This window comes from Aotus nancymaae, unplaced genomic scaffold (assembly GCF_030222135.1).
Source record: "Aotus nancymaae isolate 86718 unplaced genomic scaffold, 86718_ANA_hifiasm-v0.15.2.pri h1tg000043l, whole genome shotgun sequence".
In the NCBI taxonomy this organism is placed as follows: Eukaryota; Metazoa; Chordata; class Mammalia; order Primates; family Aotidae; genus Aotus; species Aotus nancymaae.
In genome coordinates this window covers 10,137,707-10,151,962 of record NW_026988457.1, presented here as the reverse complement: position 1 = coordinate 10,151,962, position 14,256 = coordinate 10,137,707, and the positions used below count along the sequence as shown (strand labels likewise).

The 14,256-nt window shown below is 34.7% G+C and overlaps 1 pseudogene; it reads left to right on the top strand.

The window, feature by feature from the left end:
• The first annotated feature begins 10,879 nt into the window (after positions 1-10,879).
• On the top strand, positions 10,880-12,533 carry LOC105729196 (60 kDa heat shock protein, mitochondrial-like; annotated as a pseudogene).
• The last annotated feature ends 1,723 nt before the right edge of the window (positions 12,534-14,256 follow it).

The following is a 14,256-nucleotide window of genomic DNA, read 5'->3' as shown; positions in this document are numbered from 1 at the left end:
TGCCACACTGTCTTCCACAATGATTGAACTAATTTACACTCCCACCAACAGTGTAACAGTGTTCCTATTTCTCCACATCCTCTCCAGCATCTGTTGTCTCTAGATTTTTTAATGATTACCATTCTAACTTGCGTGAGATGGTATCTCAATGTGGTTTTCCTTTGCATTTCTCTAATGACCAGTGATGATGAGCATTTTTTCATATGTTTGTTGGCCACATAAATGTCTTCTTTTGAAAAATGCCTGTTCATATCCTTCACCCACTTCTTGATGGGGTTGTTTTTTTCTTGTAAATTTCCTTAACTTCTTTGTACATTCTGGATATTAGCCCTTTTGCCAGATTGGTAACTTACAAATTTTTTTCCCATTCTGTTGGTTGCCGGTTCACTCTAATCATTGTTTTCTTTTTGCTGTGTATGCGCATTTTCTAAAATTGGGCATAAACTTCATATACGATAGTGAGGCTTTTTGTTCTAAATATGTACGTATAATGATTAATAACTTCCTCATTTGTTGCCCAATTGTCTTGTAAGAAAGCATGCATTTTTAAGTTTTTGGTGAAATGGCTGTAATTAGTAGTTCCTTCAAATCATCTTCTAGAGCAGAATGATGTACTTTCAAATAAACTCACACAGGCTACTTGGTTTGTGGCAACTCACAAATGTAGGGACTATGAATAAATTTTATGATTTTAAATATTTATTTTCAGTATAGATGGCATATTGTTCAATGCTTTCTATTTTCCAGTTCTTAAAAGATAATTTTATGCACACTAACAGTACACATTGTTTGATTTATAAGAATATAAATAATGAATTATTTTAACGGCACAAAAGTAAGAGCAAGACAATTACCTCAGATACTCAATTTTCTAGTTTATATTTTTTGAGCACTCTCAACATTGTTATTCTACAGAGAAATCATCTTCGTTTCAATCTCATTACCATGAGAATGAAATGTTAGAGCATTACTCAGAAAATATGGAGTTGTATTTGAAGGTTTTAAACTCAGGTAAATGACATGATTAGAGCTGGGGAAAACCAGCTTGGCATTAGATTGTAGGTTGGATTAGAGAAGAAAACTGGAAGATGGAAGGCCAGATAAGATATAATTAGTAAAGCCTAAGCAAGAAGTAAATATAACTTCGCGTAGGCTGTTATTAGTAAAAATAGAAAGCAGAAGTAAAAATGAACAATAATGATACAATATAGTCAGCAAATATGAAAACTGATTAGATGTTGAAGATTACGCAGAAAGATTCATAGGAGATTTTATGTGTGAGGGTCTTCAATTTACTATCATATGCCATGTGTGGATTTGACATCTACTTAAATATTTCCATTTTTTATAAGCTCACACAATAAATCACTTCAGCCCTGTAAACCATTTAATATTTGATCATATTTCCCAATACCTGAGGCACCTCTACACTGAGCCTAAGTCAAAGTAGGTGAGAGGAAGGGGCCAGAAAGTTTTCTACTAAAGCAATGGGAGAGAGGAAGAGAGAGAGAGAGAGAGAGAGAAAGAGAGAGGGGAACAAGAGAGAGAAGTTTGAAGTTTGAAGCTGGGAAAGTTCAGTCACATTAACTGACAATTCATGGTCTCTCCACTCTTCATGCCAATACTTATAATGTCTCAGGGTATGACGTGGCAGGGAAGCAGGTGCTACCACCAATAATGGTCCTTGTCCCAAAGAGACCACTATGCTGGGCATGGTGGCTCATGCCTGTAATCCTAGCACTTTGGGAGGCCAAAGAGGGAGGATCATGAGGTCAGGAGATCGAGGCCATCCTGGCTAACACGGTGAAACCCCATCTCTACTAAAAATTTTAAAAAATTAGCCAGGTGTGGTGGCATGCACCTGTAGTCCCAGCTACTCAGGACTCTGAGGTAGAAGAATCGCTTGAAACTGGAAGGCGGAGGTTGCAGCGAGCTGAGATCATGCCACTGCACTCCAGCCTGGGCGACAGAGTGAGACTCCATCTTAAAGAAAAAAAAAAAGAGACCATTGACTATGTTGATCTGCAGCCTCTGGGAACTTAGAGACGATATGCAGAGCACAGAAGGAATGCTTGCTGGAAGCTGTGCTGAATGCATAAGAGTATTATCCCTGTCCTCAAAAATCCTCTTTCCCTCCTTTTGACAAATCAAGATTTCAAGCTCTACTAATATAATAGAAATTCTTTTTATATTGAATCTGACATTTGATGTTGAAAGGCACAAAAATGTACAATCCAGTGAATGGATCTTAGATTCAAAATCAGAATGTGTGCCTGTCATAAGTAAAATGTTAACCCAGGTACCAGCCTGAAATATATTATTAATTGAGCACTTGAATTGAAGAATTTTTTTATGAATAAAACCAAAGTTCATTTTTGTAATGACATAATTTCAGTAAAATTGTGACGCTGGGGAAGTGAAGCCTGAGTTCCAGGGATCTGGGGGAAATCATACTCACTGTGCACCAAACAGTATTTTTAAGAACATGTAAAATTCATGGCAGTAGTTTCATCAATAAGTGTAATTTTTACATCAAGATTTGGACAAAGGCTATGCTCTAATAAGTCTGCAAAGAGGTGATCTGCTTAATACTCAAAGTACAATACCCTTTGCAGCACTGCACTTCTTAGAGGACATAAATCAACCGCTTTGGATTATAAGATCGTTATGGTATAGGGAGTTCCGAGTTGTCCTGAAGCCATTCAATGCAAAGCAAATATTCTGTGTTTGCATGACAGTTTCCTCATTTCCTTGTGTCAGGTTCCTGACAGGAAGATTTATACGCATGCACTGTTTGGCTTGTACGTGTAAACTCAACAATTTCCTTACTTGCCTGTAGTTTGATTAGCCTTATGCCAGAAAAAAAAATAAACAAAACAAACAAAGAAAAGCTTACGACCTGTTGGTACTAAGCTTGCTACTCACAGTCTAAATGCTGATAAAATTTGAACCTAATAAAAGTTTATAAGCCTGTTTTTCCAAAAAAAAAAAATCATAAACTCGGAACTAGGAAATATGAGTATATATATGTGTGTATCTGTGTTCAATAAAATTTTGGCAGGTAGAATATAAAGTGTTTCTAAAAATAGGTAACACATTGTGAAGCAGTCCAGTGGAAAAGTAGGCCAAACACATGATAAAAGAAGGGAGAGGGAGAGATGAAGAAAGGTGGCTAATGGGTTCAAAAGTACATTTAAATAGCGGGAATGGGCTGGGCAAGGAGGCTCACATCTGTAATCCCAGCACCTTGGGAGGCTGAGGAGGGCAGATCATGAGGTCAGGAGATCGAGACCATCCTGGTCAACATGGTGAAACCCCGTCTCTACTAAAATACAAAAAAATCAGCTGGGTGTGGTGGCATGCGCCTGTAGTCCCAGCTACGCAGAAGGCTGAGGCAGGGGAATTGCTTGAACCTGGGAGGCGGAGGTTGCAGTGAGCTGAGATCGGGCCACTGCACTCCAGCCTGGCGACAGAGTGAGACTCCTTCTCAAAAAAAAAAAAAAAAGCAGGAATACATTTTAGTATTTGACATAACAATAAGGAAATTACAGTTAATAACAATTTATTGTAGTTTTCAAAATAGCTAGAAGAGAACTGTAATATTTTCAACACAAAATATACATGTTTGAGGTGATGGCTATCCCATTTACCCAGATTTGAGCATTATACATTGTATACGTGTTTCAAAATATCACATGTATCCCTAAAATATGTACAGCTATTATTTATAAATTTAAAAATACAAAAAATATAATACAAACACATGACAAAAGAAGAGAAACTAAGTCAATCAGCATATGAAAAGCTGTCAAAAATCAGTGTTAATTTGAGAAATATGAATTAAAGTAACCAGAAAAACTTTATACATTCTAAGTTTTCAAAATTAAGAAGTCAAATAATACAACCATGATCTCCTTTCTTATGAGAATGTAAAATGATTGTAACCATTTTTGAAACAATCTAGCACAATCTCATAAAGCTAAATATCTGTATACCTCTTTACCCAGTAATTTCATTCATAGACCTATATCCAAACTCTTGTCTGTGTGTACCATGCAGAAGAGTATATTCTCATCAAAAGTCTGTATTAACAAAACAAAACAATAAAGCAAAACTAAAAGCAATTCAAGTTCATAAAATATGGTATATCAACACAATAAGACAACAGGGAAATTAGTTGTACAGAGCAACATGAATAGAGTTTGGAAGTAGAACATCATTAAGTAAGACCTGAAAGCATAACATTAAGTAAGAGGTTAGACTCTCAACACTATCTACAATGTTATCTTTCCTTCACTGATTTAACAAGAGAAATTGATGAGTTCATGTCCTTTGTAGGGACATGGATGAAGCTGGAAACCATCATTCTCAGCAAACTAACATAGGAACAGAAAACCAAACACCGCATATTCTCACTCGTAAGTAGGAGCTGAACAATGAGAACACACGGACACAGAGAGGGGAACATCACACACCAGGGCCTGTTGGGGGCTGGGGAGTAGAGGAAGGATAGCATTAGGAGCAATATCTAATGTAGATGATGGGTTGATGGCTGCAGCAAACCATCATGGCACGTGTGCACCTAAGTAACAAAGTAGTCATTGGTCTTCTTCAATTACCTCATGCACAAGATGAACAACACATGTATCCCAGAACTTAAAGGGTAGTAATAATAAACATTTGTTATTTTGAAAAACATATATATACAACAGAACTTCAAAATTGCATTAAAAATAGAAATAAAGGATAAGAATAAAAATATAAACATTTCTTAACCTAAGCTCTGTCAAGTTCAAAATACTTTTGTAAGAGATGATACCAGCCATTCAGTTCATCCCTAAAGAATTGAGGGTCCTGGGACTTTAACCAGAACAACAACTGATTTAACAACTTTTTTATATGATTATTTTTATATTTTTAACTGAAGAAAAATGGGTGTGTCCTTTAAACGTTTTGGTAAGATTAGAAAACAAAAAGAAGTTAGAAGCAGCAGCAAAATCAGGACTGGAAGGTGGATGCCTAATAATTTGTTGAAATTCACAAAATTGCTCTTGTTTGATGAGAGAAATGTGCAGGTACCTTGTCATGGGGGATAACGACTCTCTATTGCAGTTTTCCTAGGTGTTTTTGCTAAAGCTTTGGCTAACTTTCTCAAAACATTATCATAATAAGTAGATATTATTAGTCTTTGGCTCTCCAGGAAGTTAGCAAGCAAAACGGCCTGAGCCTCCCAAAAAAGTGTTGCCATAACTTTTGCTCTTGACCAGTCTGCTTTTGTTTGACCGGACCACTTTCACATGGTAGCCATTGCTTTGATTGTCCTTTGTCTGTAGGATCATACTGGTGAAGCCACGTTTTTATCTCTTATAATTCTTTGAAGAAACGCTACGGGATCTTGATTCTGCTTGTTTAAACTTTGTATTGAAAGCTCTGCTCTTGTCTGCAGCTAATCTGGGCACAACACTTTTGGCACTTATCAAGTGGAAAGTTTGTTCAACTTTAATTTTTCAGTCAGAGTTGTGTAAGCTAAACCATTTGAGACGTCTATGGCCTGGGCTGTTGTTTGTGCTGTTAATCATTGGTCTTCTTCAATTAGCACATGGACAAGATGAACGACGAATTCAGGTGGATGGTCTGCTACTGCGAGCTTCATTTTCAACACTGTCTCATCGCTTCTTAAAACGAGTTATTCATTTGTAAGATGATGTTTTGAGGGCGTTGTCTCCATAAACTCTTTATAAAATATCAATGATCTTTTAATTGTTAATGATCAATGATTTTAATTATTAATGATCAATCATCGTTCTTCCTCCCAAGCTTCACTATAAAATTAATGTTTGTTCTTGCTTCAGTTTTAACAGAATTCATGTTGCTCTGATAAAAGCTCTTTTCAAACTGATGGGTTATTCTTAAGTACCTCAAACTAGATGATTTTCAAGCATGTTACAACAAGTTAGTAGGAGTTTATTTTGATGCAAAAAATAAATTCATGCAAGTTTTTTCATAATATACATTTTCATAAACTATTTGAAGAATTCTCTTACATAATAAAATATATAAAATACATAGGGACACAAGGAGAAAGACAGAAAGTAGCAATAGGTAATGTAAGCTATTGATTACATTTTAGTTCACGGGCTGGAAAGTCAGTTCATGGTTTATGATTATAGTTTGTCAATCATATTAATATTACTTATATCTATTTGTATTTGTCCAATACATTAAAAATTGATAAAGCAAAACTACAGAAAAGTTTAAACAGCTATGTATAAAAATTTTTTAAGATAATGAGACAATATACACTTGCTTAATCAGATAGTTTATTTTACATGATGTTCGAGAAAGAAGATACTTCATATTATTTTTCAGCAGATATATTTCACCTTTTCCTATGATACTTTTTAATAAGCAAATGGCAAACAAGAAGGTTTTTATTGAAGAGCTAAATACATGTGACATAATAGTTTGTTGATAATATGCTATGATTAATAGTGTGTTAATGTTATTAATATATTATTAGTACACTATTAATAGTAATTATAAATGGTATGTTATTAGTAGTATGTCATTTAATAGTATGTTGAAAAATAAGCAGTTTAATGTTTGTTGAGCAGAGTAAATATAGTTGAATATTTTTCCTTGCATATGACATAGATTGTATATGAGTGTGTATATTATCTCAGAGAAAAGCGAGGCACATTTTTGTGAGGGTAAAGCCTATGTTTACATGTAGATTTTTATAAACCCAATGAATATAGTTGGAAATGTCAAAATTGAAAGTTATCTATAGTCTTTTAGATTTTCAGACTGTTTTTAATCATCTCATAAAAGATTAATAAAAGTTCTATTTTGTGCATCTCAATGAGATGCTTGAAAATGAATATTGTTTCTGTGACACTGTTGGTTTCTTCATCATGTATCCATACCATTTGCAAATGAATTGGTTTACTTGTGAAATTTTAGTTGTCACTTTTATGTAGGCAATCTTCACTATTTCCAAAACAGCCAAGCTTTTTAAAGAGATGTGTCTTAGTTACACCATAACTTTAACTAATTAAAGACTATTACTTTGCCAGTTTTAAATTAAGATTAAAAATTCTGCTGAAAAGGATGTGAATCCTGAAAGAGCCAATCCTTCAAGATAGATTTTGAGTGGCTAACTGAGCTTAAATTCAAAATAGAGCCAAGCTCCCAGTTGCTGACTGTAAGGGTCACACACGTATCCTGCATTCCTAGGAAACCCAGAGACACTCCTAAAATTTTGGGACTTTTATAACTGTCTGTAGCCATTCAGGCTAAAATCCCATTTTGCTTTCTGGACCTAACCAACAGACTGTGTGCTGCACCAATCAATAAGAACTAAACAAGTTTGTATTCCTCATTTGCATAAGCAGACCAGAATGGGAACCTGAATGGGACTCTCTATGAAAAAAGAGCAGTCTCTCTTCTCTCCAAACACACCTTTGCTTTGTAAGGAAGGCAACATCTCCCCTGTTTGCAAACTGCTCACTGGAATAGTCTCCTTTCTTTTTTAAAAAAGAAAATTCTTTTCAGTGGATTTGTTAACAAGTGGTTTGAAAGTTTTAGCAGTGGCTAATGGAGCTAATAACGTGATTTAAAAAGAACAAGTTCACCAGCATCCAAAAGCTTATAAAATGAACCATATTACAAGTATTAGAGTATTTTAGATATGAAAAAGAGCTTAGAGGCAATCTCCAAGTAATCCATTCAAGTAGGAGATTCTGTATGCAATATCGGACAAAGTTATTCATTTGTCAAACTAAATGAATGTCTTTTGTCCAGTTTAAACACATCTTTTTCTTAAATGAAGTACAGTAATATATAAACTAAGCAATTAATGTTAAATTTGTATTTCTAACGTACACATTAAATATGGCTTCAAATTTAGTTTTATTCACCGTAAGACAAAATTCAACTATAGTAGAAGATGTACCTAAACTGCTTTTAGATCTTTTGTTTGGAATTACTATGCTGCAAGGCAGGTAGTTATTAGTTATAAATAATACATAGTTTTGTAACTTACCAGAATAAACTTTGTTTCTATACAGCCAATCAGATGTTAGTGAATTTCCTCTTCTTTTTTTATCATGTTCATATGTTTCATATGTTTTCATATGTTCATGGTACATTATCAAGGATAATGGGAAACATCTCCCTGGTTAAAAACAAAACAAACCATGTCTTAGAAACAGCCAGAAAGTGGGCTCTATACAATAGTTAGACATACCCACAAAAAGGTAAATAGAATTACCTAATAAAATTATATTGAAAATAAGACCAAAAGTTGAAAATGATACTCAATTAACTGATATTAATAATTCATATTTGATCCTACATCACAGTAAATATTTAATAGTGCCTAGCACATACTAAAGCCAAAACTTACTAGATAACTAAATTAGTAAATATCTATTCTTAGTGTTATTTTTGCACTTTTGCTTTTGAAAATTGAAGAAAGTGGGTTTAGAACTCTGAGAAAGAAAAGAAGTTACTCTTAAATAAGAACATAATTAAAGAAGGATGCTCCTAAATCAAATTTAGCAAATTTGCATAGTGAGCAAGTAAACCTGCAGGTGTAGTATTTTAGGCATACCTTATTATGCACAAAACTCTCAATTCCAAATTTCAGAAATCTATGCTATTGTCATAAATTATTTATAATCCATATTAGAATCTCAAAATCACTTTCCACAGCAGATTCTCAAATCCTGTAGTTTCCACTTCTTGGAATCACTCAAACAGAAAAAACAAAACACAAAAAGCACGAGAGAGAGACAGACAGAGAATACAATTGAAATAAACTAAGTGTCCATCACAGGAGAAATTTTTCAGTAATTTATGTTAAATTTATAGTAGAGTAAAACATATATTTAAAATAGGCATGTAATGTTATACACATGTTACCTGACGAAATGTCTATCATGCACTTAGGGGAAAACATAGTATTTCAATTAATCCAATGAAAGCAATTGAATAAAAAGAATGTGCTTGTGTATGTGTGTGTGTGTGTGTGCATATGTGTGCACACATGTGCACGTTTGTGACAGAGGAGAGAAACTAAATATAATTATACTTGAAAAAGCAATATGCAACATTCATGTCCCAAATTTTTATTTAAAAATCCATCTGAATATTTTGTTCCAAAATAGTCATATGTAGAATGTCCCATGATTTAATTTACAAGAAGAGCATTAAAAAGAGCATTTTATAGTATTTTCCCCTTTAAGTTCTAATTGTCAAGATGCTCTGCTAAGTATTCAGCAAAACAAGTTTAAACAATGTAATCTGAACTCCTCTAGTTGCACAGAATTTAAAATTCACAGTGCTCCAGAGCTGATTAATTACATATAAATTGTTATTTTTCTTTGTGCGCAACTCAATAGATAATTAGACTTAATTGGTTTGTGAATGAATAAGAGTTGCACGTCAGAGAATAGAAGTTGCTATTATATAAAATTAAGAGTTTAAAAAGGTTTCAAAAATAATTTTAAAACAATATTTGACTTAGAAAGTTTCCTAATTAGCCAGAAAATTTTGTCCACATTTAATAATAATACACAGCTGCCCTTTAATTTGATTTCTTTCAAATACTTTCAGGCTGGAAAAACAGAGACATCTATATAATTTAAATACATTCTCTTAACTTCTCTCTCCCACCCCTCTGTCCAGACAAAACAGTATATTGACTGTATATAATCAATTTTATCAAATTTCTCATTTAATTTTTAGTTTACTAAAATTTTCTATGTTCTTTAGGCTATTCAGGCTTCATCTTCTGCTATTTTCTAGATCTACAGACAAATTTTCTTTAGATGTTTTAAGATTTTGTGACACTTTACAGTCAATTTCAGATAAGTTGGGTCTCTTGCATTCATGCAATATTAAGGTTTAGTTTTTCTGCTTCAGAGCAGTACTGTGAACTAACCACTATTTATCCTTAAAGTGCTCACCTGCAGCTCACCTTTAGCTTTAGCTGCTAATTTGGTAGTGGGTGATGAGGGTGAAGTAGAATGGAAAGTACCTATTTTCACTTGTAAAAAAAAAAAAAATGACAAATATCTAATATATTTTGGACCTTCAATTAAACTGTTCAACCTGAATTAGAAAGAGGAAGCAACCTCATTATACAATTAATATTTTCCCTCAAATTGCCAGTTATTATAGCAAATGCATCTTTCCCATTGAAGCTTTTCACATGCAAGGTTGAACAGGGTAATAACTGTCCCATTATCCCATTGTCTTTATGAAATATATGCAGCCTGCTACCTAGGAAACTTGAGTGTAGGAGGAGCTGTTCTGAGAGACTGCACATGGCTCCAGTTGCCAAGGAAACTCATGCCTTTTTTTCCCTGTAAATGCACAGAGCAGTTCCTTATTGGGATTGGGGTAACAGTCTTCTTAAAGGAAAAGCTGAGTGGAGAAGGTAGTAAATCATTTCCTGCATATGATATGAATTGTAAACTCTGTGTAAGCTGTGCTGAATTGTTTTTAGCAAGGAGTCTTCAGTGATAAAAGTAAAAACTAAAACTTGTGGATTATCACATATTGTTTTATCTGACATAATTGAAAATATTAGAAAATGCAAAAAGTTGATATTAAATGAAAAATATACCATTTGTTTATAAGGAAAAAATTGATTTTCAGACTAATAAATGACATATACTGACAATGTATGGTATGTATCCAAATTTATTTAATCTGCACTTTTAGAATGACTCTACGTAAAATGTTTTCCTAAAATGCTTTAATATCTAGCAATTCTAACTAATCATTTAAATTAATTCTCTTTATATCACTCTGTTATTATTGGGCTAAAAATCACCGATTTCTCCTCACTGACTGCTACCGCTCTCGAGAAATGCTTCCATTACTCACAGTCTTTCACTAGATGAGACCGGTGTCCAGGGTACTGGCTCCTCATCTCACTTGGGCTTATGCTAAAGATGTAAAATTTGGTGTATATGCCTAAGCCTTAATGCTGCAAGATATAGACCTTTTAGCCAATGCTGTAGGTGTTACAATAGGTCCAAAGGGAAGAGCAGTGACTACTGAACAGAGCTGTGAAAGTCCCAAAGTAACAAAAGATGGTATGACTGTTGAAAAGTCTATTGACTCCAAGGATAAATATAAAATTATTGGAGTTAAACTTGTTCAAGATGTTGCCAATAACACAAGTGAAAGAGGCTGGGGATGACACTAGTACTGCTACTGTTCTGGGATGCTCTATTGCCAAGGAAGACTTCAAAAAGATGAGCAAAGGTGCTAATCTATTGGAAATGGGGAGAAGTGTGATGTTAGCTGTTGATGCTGTAATTGCTAAAGTTAAAAGACAGTCTAAACCTGTGACTACCCCTGAAGAAGTTGGTCAGGTTGCTACAATTTCTACAAATGGAGACAGATGGAGGAAAGGTTGCCATCACAGTAAAGGATGGAAAAAATACTGAATGATGAATTAGACATAATTGAAGGCATGGAGTTTGATCGAGGATATAGTTCTCCATACTTTATTATCAGGAGGCTAGAAATGTGAATTCCAGGATGCCTATGTTTTAATGAGTGAACAGAAAATTTCTAATGTCCTGTCCATTGTACCTGCTCTTAAAGTTGCCAATGCTCATCATAAACCTTCGGGCATAATTGCTGAAGATATTGATGGAGAAGCTCTAAGTACATTCATTTTGAATAGGCTAAAAGTTGGTCTTCAGGTTGTAGCAAAGCTCCAGTGTTTGGTGACAATGGAAACAGCTTAAAGATATGGCTATTGCTACTGGTGGTGCAGTGTTTGGAAAAGAGGACTTGACCCTAAATCTTAAAGCTGTGCAGCCTCGTGACTTAGGTAAAGTTGGAGAGGCCATCGTGATCAAAGATGATGCCATGCTCTTAAAAGGAAAATGTGACAAGGCTCAAATTGAAATAATCATATTCAAGAAATCATGGAGAAGTTGGATGTCACAATTAGAGAATATGAAAAGAAAAAACTGTTAGAATGGCTGCAGAACCTTTCAGATGATTAGCTGCGCTGAAGGTTGGTGGGACAAGTGATGTCAAAGCGAATGAAAAGAAAAACAGAGTTACAGATCCCTTAATGCGCAACAGCTGCTCTTGAAGAAGGCATTGTTCTGGGAGGGGACTGTGCCCTGCTTCAGTACATTCCAGCCTTGTACTCATTGTCTTCGGCTAGTGAAGATCAAAACCTTGGTATAGAAATTAGAATATTCAAAATTGCTGCAATGGCAATTGCTAAAAATGCAAATGTTGAAGGATGTTTTATAGTTGAGAAAATTATGCAAAGTTCCACAGAAGTTGCTTATGATGCCATGATCAGAGATTTTGTGAATATGGTAGAAAAAATAAATCATTGACCCAACAAAGTTTGTGAAAATCGCTTTATTGGCTGCTTCTGGGGTGGCCTCAACATAACTACAGCAGAAATTATAGTCATAAAAATTCCTAAAGAAGAGAAGCACCCTGGAATGGGTGAAGTGTAAAGAATGGGAGGTGGCATGTTCTAATTCCTAGAATAATGCTTTACCTATATTAATGAACTGTGACAGGAAGCTCAAGGTAGTCTCAGAGAAGTTAGTTGGAGAACATGACTGAAGAAAAGGCTGGCTGATATTTAAGAAATCACTGTGACCATCAGTTACTCGTTTCAATAGACAAAACATATAATGGTTTACCACTGTCATTGTACAGACCTATAGATAATTTATTTTGTATTTTTGAATAAAAAGACATTTGTACATTCCTGATATTGGGTGCAAAGCCATGTACCAATATACTGCTTTCAACTTAAATCCCTAAGGCATTTTTACGCCTATTCTGTTAAAATTTTAGTGCTTGCCATGACCAGATGAGAAGTTAAGCAGCCATCCTGTGGAGAGTAAGAATAATTATGTACAAAGTAGAGAAATACTTAATTATGTGGCAACTTTTGTATAATAAAAATTATTTTAAAGTTAAAAATCACCTATTTCATATTCTAACAGTCCATTTTTTGTGCTGTTGAAATTAAAATTCTCCAAAGTCTCAAGTTCTCCTTGAAGAGGTCCTTCGCATCCCTTGTTAGTTGTATTCTTAGGTATTTTATTCTCTTTGTAGCAACTGTGAATGGGAATTCACTCATGATATGACTCTCTGTTTGTCTATTACTGGTATATAGGAATGTTTGTGATTTTTGCACGTTGATTTTGTATCCTGAGACTTGGCTGAAGTTGCTTATCAGCTTAAGGTGATTTTGGGCTGAGACGATGGGGTTTTCTAAATATACGATCGTGTCGTCTGCAGATAGAGACAGTTTGACTTCCGGCTTTCCTAACTGAATACTTTTATTTCTTTTTCTTGCCTGATTGCCTTGACGAGAACTTCCAGTACTATGTTGAACGGAGTGGTGAAAGAGGGCATCCTTGTCTTGTGCCAGTTTTCAAAGGGAATGCTTCCAGTTTTGGCCCATTCAGTTTGATATTGGCTGTGGGTTTGTCATAAATAGCTGTTATTATTTTGAGATATGTTCCATTGATACCTAGTTTATTGAGAGTTTTTAGCATAAAAGGCTGTTGAATTTTGTTGAAGGCCTTCCTGTATTTATTGAGATAATCATGTGGTTTTTGTCTTTGGTTTTGTTTATGTGATGGATTACATTTATAGATTTGTATATGTTGAACGAGCCTTGCATCCCAGGGATGAAGCTAACTTGATCATGATTAGAATGGTGATCATTAAAAAATCAGGAGTCAACAGATGCTGGAGAGGATGTGGAGAAATAGGGACACTTTTATACTGTTTGTGAGAGTGTAAATTAGTTCATCCATTGTGGAAGACAGTGTGGCAATTCCTCAAGAATCTAGAAATAGAAATACCATTTGACCCAGCAATCCCATTATTGGGTATATACCCAAAGGATTATAAATCATTCTATTATAAAGACACATGCACATGTATGTTTATTGCGGCACTATTCACAATATCAAAGACTTGGAACCAACCCAAATGTTCATCAATGATAGACTGGATAAAGAAAATGTGTCACATATACACCATGGAATACTATGCAGCCATAAAAAAGAATAAGTTCATGTCCTTTGCGGGGACATGGATAAAGCTGGAAACCATCATTCTGAGCAAACTGACACAAGAACAGAAAACCAAACACTGCATGTTCTCACTCATAAGTGGGTGTTGAACAATGAGAACACATGGACGAAGGGAGAGGAACATCATACACTGGGGCCTGTG